Source organism: Drosophila rhopaloa, unplaced genomic scaffold (assembly GCF_018152115.1).
Source record: "Drosophila rhopaloa isolate 14029-0021.01 unplaced genomic scaffold, ASM1815211v1 contig_190, whole genome shotgun sequence".
In the NCBI taxonomy this organism is placed as follows: Eukaryota; Metazoa; Arthropoda; class Insecta; order Diptera; family Drosophilidae; genus Drosophila; species Drosophila rhopaloa.
This window is the reverse complement of record NW_025335073.1, coordinates 4030636-4037671: the sequence shown is the minus strand read 5'-3', so window position 1 is coordinate 4037671 and position 7036 is coordinate 4030636. Positions and strand designations below refer to the sequence as shown.

Genomic DNA, 7036 nt, shown 5'->3' with positions numbered 1-7036 from the left:
GGGAAGACGCCATCAAGTCTAGTTATTTCGACTTTTGCTTACTTAACTTGATAACACCATAACCCGACGTAGATTGGATATAGCCTTCCATGCGTGTGAAAATAAGCCCGAAAATTGTATCCAAAAATGTTGTTAAAGATATTTTATGACAAATTATGAAGTAACAAATTATATTTTGTAAATATCAGAATAACGATACAGGACTATTTGATAAGCGTGACTACGATAGCGTGCAGGGACCATAAATATTTTAAAAATAAAAATGATATCGAGCTTTCCTAAATGCTCGATTTCTACTATGTATAACGACACTGTATCTTGCCAATAAGACGAAAGTCTGTACCTATATGTATATGGCCACATTTTTTAAGATTTATAGATGTGAATTTAATTAATAGCCATAATAGAAAACTTGGTCCTCCTATGATTATATTTCTCGATAGACCCTATTTGTTAACGAATATAATAAACGTTAAACTCAGGGGCAGTTTTGTTCACTATTTACAATTAACCACTATATATATCTGCTTCCGTATCGTTCAACGTTATTTCATAAACAGGAAATTATCAGGACAACATAAGTGCCCATCAATAAATCACTCAGGGAAAAGTTTTTAATAGCAGGTGCAACCACTAATAAAAACAACAGTATGATGACAGCATACTTATTAATATACCAAAACAAATGGGTTCCGAGGAATAATGCGTAATTGTGAAATAATAATTTATTGTGAAATAATAACGAAATGGTAACAAAGATAGGTGCACTGTTACCTACATAACTGGCAACTTAAGCAAATCAGAAATAATATACAGAAAATTTAGTTATGTCAGCAGCACATAATAAATATAAATTATAGAAAAATTATATACATTGAGGCTATGGAAATGCGAGAAATTTAAGTTTAGCATTGCTGGTAATCATTAGGTCAAGACCCGAGCCAGCAGGTCTTGAGGATGATGGCGTTTCAGTATTCTCCTGACCGTAGTGCGATGACTCGGCGTTAGTCGCCTAGCTGGGCTGTTAGGATGACCTCCAAGCCTCTCCGTGTATTTTTGTGCAATCGCCCGAATTTTATCCCCAATTTTTGGTACTTTGAAGTCGGGCTCTATGTCCGCCGTTCTCATGTACCATGGAGCTCCTGAGATCCTCCTCAGCGTCTTGGCTTGAAGTACCCGTATTCTGTTGAGGTGGGTTTGTGATACCGTACACCTGTATTGCGTAGAAAAAGTTCGGAGCTGGAATGCGAAAGCTTGTTTTTAGCGGAGAGTAGCCAGGACATGCGATTTAACTTAGTTCTATAAGAATGCAGCAGCGACTTGACATTGCTTTCGAGTTTGAGCTTTCTGTCTAGAATGACTCCTAGATATTTGTGTGATGTTGAGTGAGTTAACACTCTACCATTAAGCGTCACACTCGGGCAGTTTAGCGCCCGATTTGCGAAGGTCACGTTTGCGCATTTATCTGCATTGATGCACACGTTCCAAATCCTAGCCCATTCCTGAAATGCATCTAGATATTCTTGGAGACCTATTTTTGCCAGGTCTATGGAGCTGTTTCTGGTGAGCACCGCGGTATCGTCAGCGTAGGTTGCAACCAGCGTATCCCTTCCTGCAAGTGCTGTGATTGACGAGTGGTTTGGCATGTCGTCAGAGAATAGTGTATGTAGGGCCAAGCACACTACCTTGTGGAACGCCCGCTTCTATGGGCCTGGACAGTGCTGAGACGGCATGTCTGGCATGCGCGACCGCTCAGTCGCCTTCTCTTTTCGGACGTTGATGCACTATGATCAGCGCAAACAAGTGGCCCTTACGACACCAAGCAGTGCTTGTTACGCGCGGAGCCTAATAGGCGTAAAAACGAGATCGCGAGAAGTTAAAAGCACAATGTAGAAGCGGACAGACTAAGATTACAAATACGTACGAGACTAATACTAATACTAATTTTGTGCTAGGTAAGATAAAATTAATGATTTTAGGCTTGGCAAAGAGTCGGTAGTAGAAATAATGTGGTATAGTCTATTATAGACGTTACACAGTACTCTAAACGGTTCATGCATATCAAAGTTAGATCTACAAATATTTAATGTAAGAGGAACATAGTTCCTGGTAATTCTATTAGGCACGGAGAAGCTTATGCGACCCAGTAACTCGGGACTCTCCACATCCCCGTGAATAAGTTTATAGATAAAAGTTGTGCCAAGCATCGTTCTACGGTTTACTAAGGATGGTAGATTAATTAGGAGAAGTCTACTAGAGTAGGATGGTAAAATAAGGCTTGCATTCCAGTTAAGGCCCCGTAGAGCAAATAATAAAAAGTTCTTTTGCACAGACTCTATCCGGTCTATATGTGCACCATACTGAGGACTCCAAACTGCAGAACAGTACTCCAGGATTGGACGGACTAGTGAAATGAAGAGAGTCTTTGTAACATAGGGATCATCGAATTCCTTTGACCACCTTTTAATAAATTCAAGTACTCCCCTGGCTTTATTCACCATAGAAGTAATATGGTCACAAAACTTAAGTTTAGGGTCAAGGAGGACGCCAAGGTCATCGACATGCGTAATTCTAGACAACGCGCAACCACCCAGCGTATACGTTGCATATTGTGGGTTCACCCGAAAAAAGTCATTACTTTGCACTTAGCGCTATTTAAATCCAAAAGATTTTCACAACACCATGTTTGAAAAGCGTTTAGGTCAGATTGTAAGTCTGAACTGCTAGAAATTTCGTTATATTGCAGGCATAACTTAACGTCATCTGCGTACATAAGGACACGCGACTTTGTCAAGACTAGAGGGAGATCGTTTATAAATAAAGTAAAAAGAAGTGGGCCAAGGTGGCTTCCTTGTGGGACGCCCGAAGTAACTCGGATCAAATCAGAGATCGAGTTTTTAAAGAGGACTCGTTGAGTCCTACCACTCAGATAACTTGAGATCCATGTTAGAAGATCACATGGAAACCCTAATAAGTCTAGCTGTAATACAAGTAGCGAGTGATTTACTGAATCAAACGCTTTACTAAAGTCAGTGTAAACTACGTCAGTCTGCATGTTCTTTCTAAAGCCATTTATTACAAAAGACGTTAGCTCCAAGAGGTTTGTCGTCGTAGATCTTCGCCTTATAAATCCATGTTGACATGGAGATATAATCGATCTACAAAGATGTTGCAAATGGGGTGTAATAGTGTTTTCGAAAAGCTTTGGGATGGCGGATAATTTGGATATGCCTCTGTAATTACTTGTATTGCATTTATTTCCTTTCTTATGAAGGGGAATGACAAATGACTTCTTCCAAATAAGTGGGAAATGAGATGTTTTTAAAGACAAGGTAAACAATTTGTACAGAGGTCTACACAGAGTTTCAGCACAGTACCTCAGCACGCAGCCTGGAACTCCGTCCGGACCCGGTGAATAGACAGGCTTAACTTTATGAAGATCCAAAAGAAGGGAGCTTTCGCTTAACCTCGGACAAAAAATCAAGTTGATATAAAAAATAAAATACTTTATTGTATCGACATCATTTTTATTGCTGTATATGGTAGGCTATAAGCTATAAAATATATAATTGTATAAATCTTACAGAGTACGAGTTCGAGTGAAGTACATTCATTAGCCACTAAATACTATTATATAAATTTAAATCGTATTGTAAATGATGACGGAAAGGTAATATATGTACGCTATTTTTAGTGAGCAGGATCTGTTCCATACAATTTCAAGTGCATAATGCATTTCGAATACATTTTTCAAATATTTTAAATAGAATTTTATTATTTTTTTGATTTACCCCATTTTTGAGACATTTTCCATTTTGTGAAAGTAGCACTTTAAGAAATTCTGTATACAACAAATAAAAAACAAAAGAAGAGAAAAGAATCATACATATAATGTAACAAATTACTGAATGGGAAAAATAAATAATTCAAATGAAAAATTAAAAAGTGGGGCCTTAATTACTCTTAAATGCTAGTCCTACGAACACATATTAAGTTCGACTTGGGTATGGCATTTGAATAAGACGGATTTTGACGGGATGAAACAGAATATGTTGTCTGGAAAAACTGGGCAAATAGATCGGCAATTGCCTGATCAGAATTTGCCGTAGAGTTTTCGAATGATAGTGATGCAGGGTAACAGGCGGATTTACGCTTAGTGTTAACAAAATTATAAAACTGTTTTGGATCTTGAAAATTGGACCCTACAACGAGTCAAATAGTTTTTATAACACCGGGCGTTAAGCACGATAAAATTTGACCGAGCCCTTAGGTACCGAGAGAAGGCAGATTGTGAACCGCACATTTTAAATTTATTGAAAAGTCTGGACTTAATATTTTTTAGGTGTGACAACTCTTTATTAAACCATGGAGGTTTATTTGAAATTGACGGATAGTATAACGGAACACACAGATAAAAGAAGGAATTCAATGCATTATAAAAGATATTAACGGCCTTAGCCACGTTAGTGCATGAATAAAATTCGGACCAGTCATAGCCGGATATAAAAGTATTTAAAAGATGAAAGTTTGCCTTACGAAAGCAGCGGATTCGTTTAACCGACTTTTCGGATTTTTTATTCAGCTCTGTTCTTGCGTCTACAGTCAGCTCTAGAGTTGGATGATAGGGATCTTCCGGTTGTGTAAGTGGTGACGTTCTTGATAGGCAAACGCCTTCTGAATTTGAAACAAAACACAAGTCCAGTAAACGTCCTAAGGAGTTCTTAACATGGTTCACTTGGGATAGCGCAATGTCAAGCAAGCCGTCAATAAAGTCATGCTGCGCTAAAGGAAGTAAAATGTTAGAGTTTTCGTCAGGGGACCATGTCGCACTAGGTATATTAAAATCACCTAATACAATTAACTGATCTCGATCCGACAGTTTTTGGAAATGGACTGAATAACGGAAAGGTGATTTGCGTAAATAGGGAACTCAGATGATGGTGGGATATATGAACAAGTAATATATACAAAACTACCGGGAAACGATAATTTTATACCTAGGAATTCGATGTCATAAAAGTCTTCGAAAGTTAGTAATTCAGACGAAAAGGTGGAGTCGACAGCAATCAGGACTCCACCTCCCCGTCTGAACTGGCGATCAAGCCTATAAATTGTGTACTTACCCGGGAGAATTTCGGAGCTAAGAATATCCGGCCTTAACCAGGTCTCTGTACATACCATAATATTATATGGGAAAGAAAAACTATCAGAATACAATTTAGTCAGCTTACTAAGTAAGCCTCTTGTATTCTGATAGCAAAGAAGAAAAGAGGAGGCTAGTTTTTTGGGACAGAAGAGGATGTGGAGGGCGCTGGGGATGGTTCTTTAATGGTGTTTTCCATTTCCCCTGAACTATTCTTTTTTCTCTTAGCTTCGTACCCTTTTACAAATATGCCCTTGGGCCAGAAACTGGTGGAACACACAGATGCAAAAAGAGCACAAGGAATACCAATCTTAAATGATGATACTTTCCTAGCATAAGAAAATTTAAATTGTTCGACCTTCAAATCATCAACTTGGATTTTGTTACGGATATAAGCCGTAATATCCAGTGATGAGAGGTCTGGGGCGAGCCGTGAAACAAATATATGTTTTAGCTGGGGCACCCGAACACAAGTAACCGTTTTTGGTACAACACATGCAACCCTTTTTGGTACTACAGAATTTGTATCTGTACTACCAGTATCGGCCGGTAATCCGGACGTTAAGTCTACATGAGGTGTTGGGGCCACTACTTTATTTTGATCGGACAGAGCGGAAGTACCTAGCGGAGCCACATCGATTCCAGCAACTTCGGATACCGAATCACTTTTTGCCCCCGATCTTAGTACCATTTGAGTGGCGCCTAAGATTGGCAGCTGAGCTGGAGTCGAATCGCGGGCAGCAGGTTGCACAGCACCTGCCGCAGAATGCCCACCGACCGCGACTTTTTTCGCTTTGGGGAATCGGGCTCAGCTAGCATGCGGCTAGTGAGCTGAGATTCAAGCGCCACGAGCAGGTCCGTATTTTTACGGCAGTTCCGGATTAATTCCGTAACACTGCTTTTTATGAGCCGCCTAATAGTTATTGCCTGGTTCTCGTATACAATGCATTCATCGCAGTAGTAGCGCAGGCCACTCCTCTTATCGATGGCATCACGAACCAGGCCAGAATAGCCAAGACACTTTGCGTGATAAATTTTATCACATGTATGGCAGGGAATGAACAGAAAGCCATTTTCGCTGACCACGGACCACTGTGCACTATAGCGGACAAAAAAATCGAAAGCGCTCAAGAACTTTTTAATGAGAGATCAAGCAGAGCGACAGAGCGGGAGCGAAACACCGAATAACTTTGATGTTAGGCACCACGAAACGATATAGAAACGAAAAGAGAGAGAGCGGGATTATTAACCGATTAACTCCGGTATAAAACACCTCTGAGAGATTTGACCGTTGGAGTGCGTGCCGTTCCAACAGCGCTCAACGACGAAGAGAAAGACTGAAAAGAGGGGCAATAGAAAACAATAACAACAAACCAGCACCGAATTAAATTATGATAAAAACTTTTTGTTTACTAAACACAAGTTAATCACGATGCACTCGCGAAGCGAACGGAAAGTTGTTAGAAAACACTTAAAGGTGTAGCTACGATGAAGAGATTTAAGTAAACCCCGGTGGTTTCAATAAGAAAAATGAAAATTCGGAGCGCAAAACAAAAACACGACCGTTCTCTGTGAAGACGCACAACGTGGCTCACAGCTTATTTGACCCACACCTATTTTTCAACATTAAACAGGTAAAACTCCTGAACTATAAGAGATACCCATTAAATAAAACGCAGAAAGGTTAACTGTTGTTTTAACTTAAAAAATATTTTTTCAATTATTTATTATATCAAGGAACTTCTTAATTAAACAATAAAAACTATAAATACTGCCTTATTCAACGTCACAGCTTATTTGACCCAGTTAATCAAATTAATTATAAAAAATTGCAAAAAAAATATTTTTTTAACTTCTAGTATTTGGTATGTCCGCCCTTTTGGTCCACAACCG

At 39.2% G+C, this 7036-nt stretch overlaps 1 protein-coding gene across 2 annotated transcripts in view; it reads left to right on the top strand.

Annotated features, from left to right (window-relative positions):
• The first annotated feature begins 388 nt into the window (after window positions 1-388).
• Window positions 389-7036, top strand: part of LOC108041495 (unconventional myosin-VIIa) — a 1185777-nt gene continuing 1179129 nt past the window's right edge. For both annotated transcript variants that reach the window (XM_044459306.1, XM_044459307.1), the window contains exon 1: window positions 389-482. The gene's annotated coding sequence lies outside the window, so the exon portion shown is untranslated. The remainder of the gene's footprint in view (window positions 483-7036) is intronic.